A 12,500-nucleotide genomic window follows, 5' to 3' on the forward strand; every position below is an offset into this window, starting at 1 on the left:
GATCCTACTGAGTGAGTGCATAGAAATATGTGCAAAATGTAAGTCTCCAAAATTCCAAGTCTTCCCACTTTACTTTTGTTCAATAAACAAATAAACGAAAAGATACTCATACAAATATGCAAAGCACAACTAAATAACATTTGACACACTGCATTCAACAAGTAGTCACAAACAAAAGCATTCCGCCATTTCACATGTTGAATTTACACAGTCAATAACCTTAACTTTGGGCACAACCATGACATTTTCCTACATTACACTAACATCATTTCAATGGAGAACAAACAAATTTGTATGCTCAAATCGATTCATTCAAATCAAATCTATTCAGCCATTGGATATACTAAAGTTTACAAAGCCTCAATTTTTTGAGATTCTCAATAGTCACATGCAGTGAGATATGACATTTTAATTTTTGCATTACTTTACTTGCCTACACTTAAGTACGACTAATAAGATCCCAAACTTCCAACTTCACCTATATTCAACCAGTAGCACAATTGAAACACGAATATATTTACAAAAACTTACAAAGCACGACTGAAATAATAACCCACCGCTAATAATAGAGATCTAACAAAATTTGATGATTTCATACAAACAATTCCTGCCCACTCTGCCATTTGACAGATTAAATTTAGAGAGCCTCAACTGTTTAGGATTGTTACTAGACACATTCACTCAAACGTGTCATCCTTAATTTTCGATATCAAAAATATTTTCACATGACATTAACTTAGCGGGGTCCTAACAAATATTTCTAAGCCTAATCGCATGATCATCTTCTATCAATCAAATTATATTCTAAACAAATACTAATTTGAGCCATGTGAACGTGCGTGGCTTGGTAGTTAGTGTACGATCGAAATGCCATGAGTTCGATTCCCGCCGATGCGCCGTGTCCTTAAGCAAGGCACTTTATTTTACCTTGCTCCAGTACATTCAACTGGTAAAAATGAGATGCATCTATACTTCAAAGGGTCAGTATTGTCATATTTTGTGTGACGCTGAATTTTCTTGACAACTATGTCAAGAGTACGTGTGTACCGTTGATCGGATCAACTAGAGCGCTCATCATTGTAACCGGAGGAAGGACAGTTTAGTTTCAGCTATATTCTCTGCATGAAAACAAGAGAATTTTGAAACACTGGTCACATATCCTCACGTCGTTCTATATCATTTATCTATTTAACTTCTGAAATTCAGAAAAGTCTATGAAACCGGCTAAGCGTGTAAAAAAAAGCCATTTAAAAGACTCCCAGTGCATTTTCCATTTTCTTTTTTCATATATATATATATATATATATATATATATATATATATAGTTAATCCAAACAAGAAAACACAAAGAAAAACACAACAACGCGAGGACGTGGAACAAGTATAGTGTTATTAGACGCTCAGGAAAGGGAAGAAAGAAGGAGGATTTAACTTACTTTCCTTAACATGAAACAGACGATAGCCTTAATTCAAAAATAAAGAAATGATACCCACCAATGCGGTGTTGAGCACTCATTTTCATTGTTCGAGAATAATGTATATGTATACATATATTATATATATATATATATATACGACCGCATGTGTACCGTTGGCGATTTTTTTCCTCCGTCTTCCCTTCCTAGGATCTTTCCTTTTCCTATGTTTCTGACGAAGAGCTCCGCTCGAAACGTTACATCCTCCTTCTTTCTTTCTTTTCCTGAGCGTCCAATAACACTATACTTGTTCCACGTCCTCGCGTTGATGTGTTTTCTCTCTGTGTTTTCATGTTTGGATTAACTATATATATATTTACACGACGGTTACGATGACGAGGCTTCCAACGGAACAGCCTGCTCGTGAAATTGACGTGCAAGTGGTTGAGCACTCCATAAACACGTGTAACCTTAACGTAGTTCTCGGGGAGATTCGGTGTGACACACAGTGTGACAAGGGTGGCCCATCAAATACAGGTGAAAGAGTAAGCAGGGTTCGTCACAATACCCTGCCGGAGCCACGTGAAGCTTTAGGTGCTTTCGCTCAATAAAGACTTCTTCACTATTTGTGGATCAAAGGGGTATACAACGTCAACTATATAGCATATATGGTGCACCTTGCCCACCACCACTGGGTCCGGTCTGTTATGCTCTACCACTTGATTTGTTTGGATTGGGAATTACCAGAGGATTTTACTAGTCTCCGACTCGGCCACTATCTGCGGTTTGTGCTCATACCACATCTTGCCCCTCCCTTGCCCCCACTTATCACAGTTTCCAATCTAGCACTTTCGCAACCTGGTCGTGTCGCCACAACTTGTAGGGGTTCGGAGCAAGTCTAGGACATTAGTTTTTGATATGGGCAATCGTTTCATCCACTCTATTTCAGACGAGACAGCGGAGACACTTGCTCATTGCTCAGGTTGGCTCTCCACTTCGCTGCCATAACTTGGTCCTGCGCTGCCAGTATAGTACGTATGTATGTACATATATGTATACATACGTATACATACCGGTTGCGCAAACAAATGTTGCAGAGACGAGTAGCTTCCATTAATCCATATACTTCATATGCATATGCCCATCTGTTGCATACTGTTTAGTTCATGTCATCTTTAATATACTGTTGTCCTTCAAATGTCTAGCGTAAATGTCATCAAAAATTAAACGTCACATTTTATTTGGTACAGATTAGACTTCCAGATAATTTATACCATTGAACCTACTCAATTTTGATTTTATGCATATTTTAACATAATCTAAATCAATTTGTGCATAACTGCTTCTTTTTTTTTTCTTTTGATTCCTGAAAGTACATTCCAAGAAACGTATTTCCACTTGTACTGCTCATAAATGTGCAAATTTCTCGTATAGATTATCTCGATAATCTTAGTATATTTTCTCAAATTGAAATCAAGACGTGGATTAATGGAAGAGCCTCACAAATAATTGTTGGTTGAACTTTCTCTAGATTTGTGGGTCTCAATATTTTATTGCCTTTTATCCTTTCGGGGTTGGTAAAATATGTACCAGTTGAGCAACCAGAGTTGATGTAACCGAGTAGCGCCCCAACCAGGTTTCAGGTCTTGTGCGTAAAGTAGAAAGTATATTATTATTATTATTATTATTATTATTATTATTATTATTATTATTATTATTATTATTATCACCATCCCTTTATCACAGGTTTTGTTGGAGCTCCTGGAGTCTTGCATGCGTAGCGAGCTTACTACCTGAAGTTCTCGGCACCATGATATTCGTTCTTTTCAGCTATCTGATACTTTCCTGATTATTCTGGTCGTGCCAAGGAGGCATACATTTTGTAATAGTTCTACTGGGCACTCTATTCCAATTTCCTTTATATTCCCCTTGATGCTTTCTGGGATAATCGGTACTATCTTCACTTTTTTTCATTTTCCAGAGCCGGGCTATTTCGTACTTAAGAGGTTTGTATCTATCTTTTTGCTTTCCTTCTTGACTATTCGCGTATCAAATGGGTATGCAGCGTGAACTATATAGTATATATGGTGCACCTTGCCCACCACCACTGGGTCCGGTCTGTTATGCTCTAGCACCTGATTTGTTTGGATTGGGAAATCCCTGAGGATTTTGCTAGTCTCCGACTCTGCCACTATCTGCGGTTTGTGTTTACACCACATCTTGCCTCTCCTTAGTCCCAACTTTTCGCAGTTTCCAATGTAGCATTTTCGCTACCTGGTCGTGTCGCTACAACTTGTAGTGGTTTGGAGCAAGTCTATGGCATTAGTTTTTTTATATGGGCAATGGTTTCATCCACCCTATTTCAGACGAGACAGTTCTCTTCACCCTGCGGTGAGGGGGTGCAGGAAGATACAGTGGCAAGACTGGCCTTCGATCTATTTTTTAACGGTAAACACGAAGGCTGCATTGTCAATGTTAAGGTACGTGCTCTAAGACAAGGGGGAGCGAAAGCCGCTCGATGGGCCCAAGTAGCAGAAATACAACGTAGCAACAAGGCCGCAACTCGGGCTTTGATGAACTAAAATTGGCCCGTGGTACTCGATTCCGCGCAGATGTGTGCAGAATTTCAGCAGTTTGGGATAAATGGCAGTCGGGAATTCAGGATGGACTTCAATATCTACCTTAACGGCATGTAACGACTCTCGGAAGGGGCGGTAAACAGAGTGCTGCGAAATGCTGGTAACCTCGCAGAAATACGGGATGCGATGATGCACAATGCAGGTGTGTGAAACCACCTGGTTTGGTTGGTCTATCTTATGAGCTATATTTTTATATACCAGACTTGTTTGGTGCCCTTTTAGCAGACATCTACCGCAACTGACAGTAGAATGAGAGAAATCCCAATTCTGTGGGTCAAGGAGTGGTAGCACTACAAAGAAAGGACCCAAACAAGGCGGATCAATTGGAAAATTTCAGACCCATAACTCTGCTGAATGCAAAGTGTCCAACGTATTAGCAAAGAAGTTGACGCTTGTCATCGAGGAACAGATTGGTGATGCGCAAACATGCGAGATTCCAAGCAGATTTACCTACGGTAACCGCCACCTCGAGCAAAGCATCATAGACAGGATAGTTAAGGAACCTGGCATGGGTGGGCCTTGATCAATTTGGATCTATCTAAAACATCCGATAGGGTCAACCACTAATACTTGGCAGCTGTTCTCACGGCGGCCGGTTTCGGTCTAGTTTTATGTGGATGGATAGCTGCAATGTACAGTGACATCTGTTCGGTAGTTCGGGCGAATGGTTACCTATCGGAACGATTCAACATCATGCGTTCGGTTCGTCAAGGGTGTACCATCTCGTCTCTTCTGTATGTACTGGCTCTTGAACCATTACTGCAGAAATTGGAGGCATTGAGAGACATCCTGCGTGAACTAGGACATGGGAGAACCGTATCAGTATATGCAGACCACGTCAACGTTATGCTGCCGAACAGCAGGCATATAGACTTGGTCGGCAATCAAACTCCTTCCAATATCGATCTGATAAGTTGCAGATAATTTTGCTTTTATTTAAACCTATCAAGCAGACTTTAAGCGAGAAGCATACCAGCCGAGAGTTCCCGTGTTTTATTATTTTTATTTCCCCGTTACTGACTGTATAGAACCACTTTGTCCAATAAGTCCATCTCTCTAGCATAAGGGATTATTTCATGGAATTATGCCTACTGTTTTGAAACACAATCTACAACGTAGATACTTCTTCAGCTCTCAATGACAAGTGAAATATAGAAAAACTGTGAGAAAGTCCTTTAGCTACTATAAATAAGTTTGAACTGTCGTGCTAATGACCCCTATTGAGGCAGAAATACGTGTTCTCTTCTATTATCTCAAGACATTAAGCTTGTTCTTTTCCTTCATGTCATATCAACATTGGATAATCCTCGTTTCTAGAGATTATCTCCCTTCCTCATATGGAGCTGGTCTTAACTGCTATTTAGTATTTATGACACATCCTCCAGAGGCGGAGATTATTTTAATAAATCAATGTTTTATATTGCCTGGTTTTAGATATACCTATATTTGTCTATGTTGTTCAAATGTAAGTCGTCGACCTCACAGTGATATTTCTCTTAGCTCAGTTTTGTTCTATACTGGTTAAAAGAATACGAGAGAAATAGAATACGCCATTTTCGATACATTTGAGCTGCAACGTAAAGCAAAGGATATTGTGTTATAAATAATTAGCCTGTAACACATGGCAACCACAAACAGTTATCGTTGTAGTAACACTCTTCATCAGGTGTGTATATATATATATTATATATATATATAATATATATTATATATATATTATTAATATAAATAAACATATAGTGTGTATGTGTGTGTGTGTAAGTTTATATACACATAAACCCAAAAAACACCACATATATACATACAAATATACATATAGAGCATACAAGTAAAAATGTAGCTATCATCGTTTGTCATTATTTCTTACTTCGTAATTTCTTTTCTTTTTTTCTTTTCTTTGTTTTTTTTCTTTTTTTTTTCTTTTCTTGTCTGTTGTCGCCATAAACATACTGAGTTTAGACCGAACGTAAAATATAAATGTTTTTTTCACTCGATAAACGCGAAATAAAAACATTCTGTACGATAAATTGGTGTACACTAAATAGAACTGGATATCTTTCAGGGTAAATTGTTATTAATCACCAAACTGGCTTTTATCATTACAGAAACATGCGAGGAAAATGAGCAATAGAAAGTTGTGTTCCAATTTCTCTAATTTCAGTCTCAGTCTTCACACATACTTCTTATTTCTTCACAGCACTTGTACGAAGTGTTATTTTACGTATTCTATTAACTATTTTGGTGGAGGTCGGCATACAACCAAGTATTTTCATGAGATTTTAAGTCTTTTCTTAATTTCATTACCTGCAATTCTTTTCTAAACATAGTCCAGGCCGATGTGTGTGTGTGTGTGTGTATGTGTGTGTGTGTAAGTTTATATACACATAAACCCCCAAACACACACATATATACATACAAATATACATATAGATGCATACAAGTAAAAATGTAGCTATCATCGTTTGTCATTATTTCTTACTTCGTAATTTTCTTTCTTTTTTTCTTTTCTTTGTTTTTTTTCTTTTTTTTTTCTTTTCTTGTTGTCGCCATAAATACTGAGTTTAGCCGAACGTAAAATATAAATGTTTTTTACACTCGATAAACGCGAAATAAGAACATTCTCTGTACGATAAATTGGTGTACACTAAATAGAACTGGATATCTTTCAGGGTAAATTGTTATTAATCACCAAACCTGGCTTTTATCATTACAGAAACATGCGAGGAAAATGAGCAATAGAAAGTTGTGTTCCAATTTCTCTAATTTCAGTCTCAGTCTTCACACATACTTCTTATTTCTTCACAGCACTTGTACGAAGTGTTATTTTACGTATTCTATTAACTATTTTGGTGGAGGTCGGCATACAACCAAGTTATTTTCATGAGATTTTAAGTCTTTTCTTAATTTCATTACCTGCAATTCTTTTCTAAACATAGTCCAGGCCGATGTGTGTGTGTGTGTGTGTATGTGTGTGTGTGTCGTTTGTAGAAAACATAAATGCGGAGAAGCACACTCTAAGATTTAGAGCAGTTAATATTATAATAGGTTAGGCCGGTTTATGGGGTCACCATGGGTTTCTCGCTCATAAGGAGTTAAGCCTTGCGGCGTATCTTCAGACCCCAAACGCTGCTGGCCTGAGACCTCTTTAAAATATGGAGGGGGGAAAACTCTCGTTTTTAAGGGTGAAACCCTTTGCCATTGTCTATCGGTCTTCGGCCGCGCAGTCATCTTGCGGTCACCAAAGCACCACGAAGGTAAACTATTGCCTCCCTTCGGCCTTGGTCATTGGTTTCCGGCTGTGATGCCGCCCTTCTGATTTCAAAAAGCCAGCAGGAATTTTCTAAGATGGAAGCTTGTTCCGAAAATCTCTGCCCTGGAGTTCATGATGCTCCCTAGCACGAGCGAGTCTTTAAGGATCCTTGTGCATTCGGCAATGCATAAGTTTCAACGTTTCGTCCCGTTCATGTAAGGGCCAGGTTTCTCGATTATGGAATCTCTTCATCTTGTAATTGCCAGATATGGGTGGCCAGCGATGTCATGTGTCCCCTTTCCGAGGCTCTGAAGGAGGACAGATTATTGGAAATACGTTATTCGAGAGATTTCCCAGAGCATCCCACGTACTTCTGTAGGCAAGCGATGTTGCACCTATTACTGTTATAGGTGCTGTTGTTGTTGGTGTTGTTGTTGCTAGTGTTGCTGCTACCGTTGCAATATATATATATATATAATATATTTATATAATATATATATATTATATAATATATATATATATTAATATATATATATATTATATTATATATATATATATATATATAATAGGTGCAGGCATGGCAGTGTGACAAGAAGCATGGTTGCAAACCACATGGTTCCGGGCTCGGTCCCACTGCGTGGCAACTTGAGCATGTGTCTTTACTATAGTCTCGGGCTGACCAAAGCCTTTTTGGGCGGATTTGGTAGACGGAAACTGAAAGAAACCCACCGTGTATATATATATATATGTATGAGTGTGTGTGTGTGTGTGTGTGTTTGTGTTTATATGAATGTATGTATGTATGCATATATCTGTGTGTATGTCTGTGCCCCCCCTCCCCGCCATCGCTTGACAACCGATGCTGGTGTGTTTCTATGCCCGCAACTTAACATTTCGGCAAAATAGACCTATAGAAGAAGTACTATGCTTACAAAGAATGTCCTTCGGGTCGATTTCTTCTACTAAAACCCTTTAAGGCGGTTCCCCAGTACGTCCGCAGTCAAATGACTGAAGTAAGTATTATATTGTATTACATATATTAGTGTCTAGGTGTGTTTAGACATCCATGCTGAGTTAGATTTAAGCAATTAAGTTGATGGATATGCTAATATATTTCGTTTGTATCTTTGTAATAATTCATTATTGATTTTACAAAATGTGTAAAGTCGCTCAAAGAAACTTGTGTCTCAAACACTCAAATTTACGCTACGTGACACACTCTGTATCACGCTGAATATCCCTGAAAATTAGGTTATGGCTACACGTGTCCGTGGAGTGCTCAGCTACTTGCACGTTAATTTCACGATCAGATCGACTGGAACTCGTGTCGTCGTTACAGACTGTACTTTATTGTTGTTGTTGATGTTGTTGTTGTTGTGTGTATGTGTGTGCATGTGAGAGAGAGAGAGTGTGTGTGTCTCTGTGTATATATGTATGCATGCATATTTATGCATATATGCAAGTATCTATCTGATATGTGCATATCATAACGTTTCTCTGTAGTTGAGTGTATTTGAGTGTAAATAGTAATGCAAAATGCAAAATGCTCGGAGACATACATACATGCATACGTATATGCATACATACATACATACATACATACATACATACATACATACATACATACATACATACATACATACATATATAAGCACTTGTTCACTACATATGAGTGAGGATGGCCAATATTCAGATGATCTCGTGACACAATAAGGAGCTGTCAGTTGAAATTTGTGTCAAGTTCTAAGTGCTTGTGAAACAAACTGTCAGAATGTATTCCAGTATAACTGAGGGTTTTTTTAAAGTTTTTTTTCAAATCATCAAACTATAACTAAATGAGAAATTAGAAAAGGACTGGCAAAAACAAACAAACTGAAAAGTCGCTCTTATATCGGATGAATTATAACTATCCTTATGAACTTATGACATTCTGACAGGGAGCAAAGCGGCATCTGGAAGTCAGAATCTTGCCATACAATAAGACACTCATAAGAATAAACTTGAGCTTCCCTGGGACTGATATGCCTTCCATATGTAAATATATATATATATAATATATATATTGTGTGTGTGTGTGTGTGCAAGCGCTAGTGTGTCAGTGTGCGTGTTTTTTTCTGGTGTGTGCATGTCTATGCACATATATATATATATATATATATATATAATATATATATTAATGCTTTTCTTATCTATGCGTGTGTGAGTATACACAAATGCAAGAATGTGCATACTTGCACACACAACCACACATACGCACACACACATGCACATACACACATACACACGCACGCGTAAGTACACGTACAGACACACACATCTTTGTACATATATTTCTCCTCTCCTTTCTCAAAGAATAAATCCTGGTGTCGATTTGTTCGACTAAAGGCGGTGTTCCACCATGCCCGCAGTCGAATACTGAAACAAATAAAAGAAGAAAAGAAATATATGTATATATATATAAAAATATATATTATATATATATATATATATAATATATACATATATATATAATGTGTGTGTATGTGTGTGTGTGTGTGTGTATATTATATATATATATATATATATATATATTATATATATATATACAGTGTACATTAAACACAAAGGAGGTATCCATCATAGGACTCCTAGCACGCTAGAGAGGACAGTTAAATTCCAAACCACTATTAGGGATAAGATTCCGATCGAATGAAAAATAAAAACATTTACCGTCCAATTCCAGGACCAAAAAGTCAGAAACCATTGGTCCAGGAGTTGGATGGTAAATGTTTTTTTTTTTTATTCCATTCGAAATTTTATCCCTAATAGTGGTTTGGAATTTAACTGTCCTCTCTAGCGTACAGGTAGTCCTATGATGGATACCTCTTTTGTGTTTAAATGTGCACTGTGTTTATATGAATAATATATAGGCGCAGGAGCGGCTGTTTGGTAAGTAGCTTGCTAACCAACCACATGATTCTGGGTTCAGTCCCACTGCGTGGCACCTTGGGCAAGTGTCTTCTGCTATAGCCCCGGGCCGACCAATGCCTTGTGAGTGGATTTGGTAGACGGAAACTGAAAGAAGCCTGTCGTATATATGTATATATATGTGTATGTATGTGTGTGTGTTTGTCCCCCTAGCATTGCTTGACAAACGATGCTGGTGTGTTTACGTCCCCGTCACTTAGCGGTTCGGCAATAGAGACCGATAGAATAAGTACTGGGCTTACAAAGAATAAGTCCCGGGGTCGATTTGCTCGACTAAAGGCGGTGCTTCAGCATGGCCGCAGTCAAATGACTGAAACAAGTAAAAGAGTAAAAGAGTCTATTGACTAAATTTTTTAACACGCTAGGCCACTGGTAATGGAAATTTCTAATATTTCTGATTACCCTTTGATATTATTAATTATATATTAATGAATGTATGTATGTATGCATGTATGTATGTATGTATGTATGTATGTATGTATGTATGTATGTATGTATGTATGTATGTATGTATGTATGTATGTATGTATGTATGTATGCATGCATGTATGTATGTATAAGTAAATATTAATATTTAGCAGAAGCAGCAGAGTGACTCAAGGTTGGAGAGCAACGTGCGTTACCACAGTGAAAATATACACATACTCATTTTGAGTTCTACTTTTTCCTCTTTGCATCAACATATCTATCTATCTATCTATCTATCTATCTATCTATCTATCTATCTATCTATCTATCTATCTATCTATCTATCTATCTGTCTGTCTGTCTGTCTGTCTGTCTGTCTGTCTGTCTGTCTATCTATCTATCTATCTATCTATCTATTTATCTGTCTGTCTGTCTGTCTGTCCGTCTATAGATTTGTGTGTGTGCGTGCCTGCGTGAGTGTGTGTGTGGTGTGTGTGTGTGTGTATGTGTGTGTGTGTGTGTGTGCAATACTGGCGAGTAGTGAGAATGAGTACTCAACACGGCATTTGTGACTAATTACTTTCATTTAGTTGCAACATTAGCGGGACGCTTAGTAAGTAATTGCGACTTACCTCATATAACCCTTGGCAGCATAGTATGAGTGTATGTGTGTGTGTCTATGGTGTGTGTGTGTGTGTGTGTGTGTATGTGTGTGTGTGTGTGTGTGTGTGTGTGTGTGTGTGTGTGTGTGTGAAAAGTCCATCAGTAATGGCAATTGTCTCTGGCAAAGACATACATTCCAGCTCCAACAGCGTCGGAGGGCAAAGACAATTTAACAGACCATTATTTCTAAACCAGAAGAAAGAGTTTTGTAATGAAATAAACATATACGTATGTAAATTGGAATCAGGATATCAGGATAATGAAACGCATATTTCACAAATGTATTATGCACAGTAAACACATGCACGTACGTATACACATCCAATATATCTCTGTAGATAATTATATATATATATATATAAACGCTTATACACGTAATATATATATATGCATTTGTTCCAGTGTATGTTTTTTCTGGGTGTGCGTGGGAGGTTTATATTGTGTTTATGGAATTCTCTTTATATCTTATTCAGTTCTCCAGCTCTTTGTTTTCTTCCCTTAACTTTCTGCCTATCAATATCTTACTACATGTGAGCGTAAAAAGGCATACAAACATGAAGACACACCGACATACCAACTCAGACATTTTCATGCATACATGTACACATTATATACACACACAAATACACACACATTATATACACACACATTTTCATGCATACATGTACACATTATATACACACACAAATGCACACACATTATATACACACACATTTTCATGCATACATGTACACATTATATACACACACAAATGCACACACTTATATACACACCCATTTCATGCATACATGTACACATTATATACACACACAAATGCACACACATTATAACACACACACCTTTTCATGATACATGTACATTATATACACACACAAATGCACACACATTATATACACACACATTTTCATGCATACATGTACATTATATACACCCCACATGCACACACATTTATACCCACACATTTTCCATGCATACATGTACACATATATAACACAACACAATGACACACACATTATATACACACACATTTTCATGCATACATGTACACATTATATACACACACAAATGCACACACATTATATACACACACATTTTCATGCATACATGTACACATTATATACACACACAAATACACACACATTATATACACACACATTT

The sequence above is a fragment of the Octopus sinensis genome, linkage group LG3 (genome assembly GCF_006345805.1).
Source record: "Octopus sinensis linkage group LG3, ASM634580v1, whole genome shotgun sequence".
In the NCBI taxonomy this organism is placed as follows: Eukaryota; Metazoa; Mollusca; class Cephalopoda; order Octopoda; family Octopodidae; genus Octopus; species Octopus sinensis.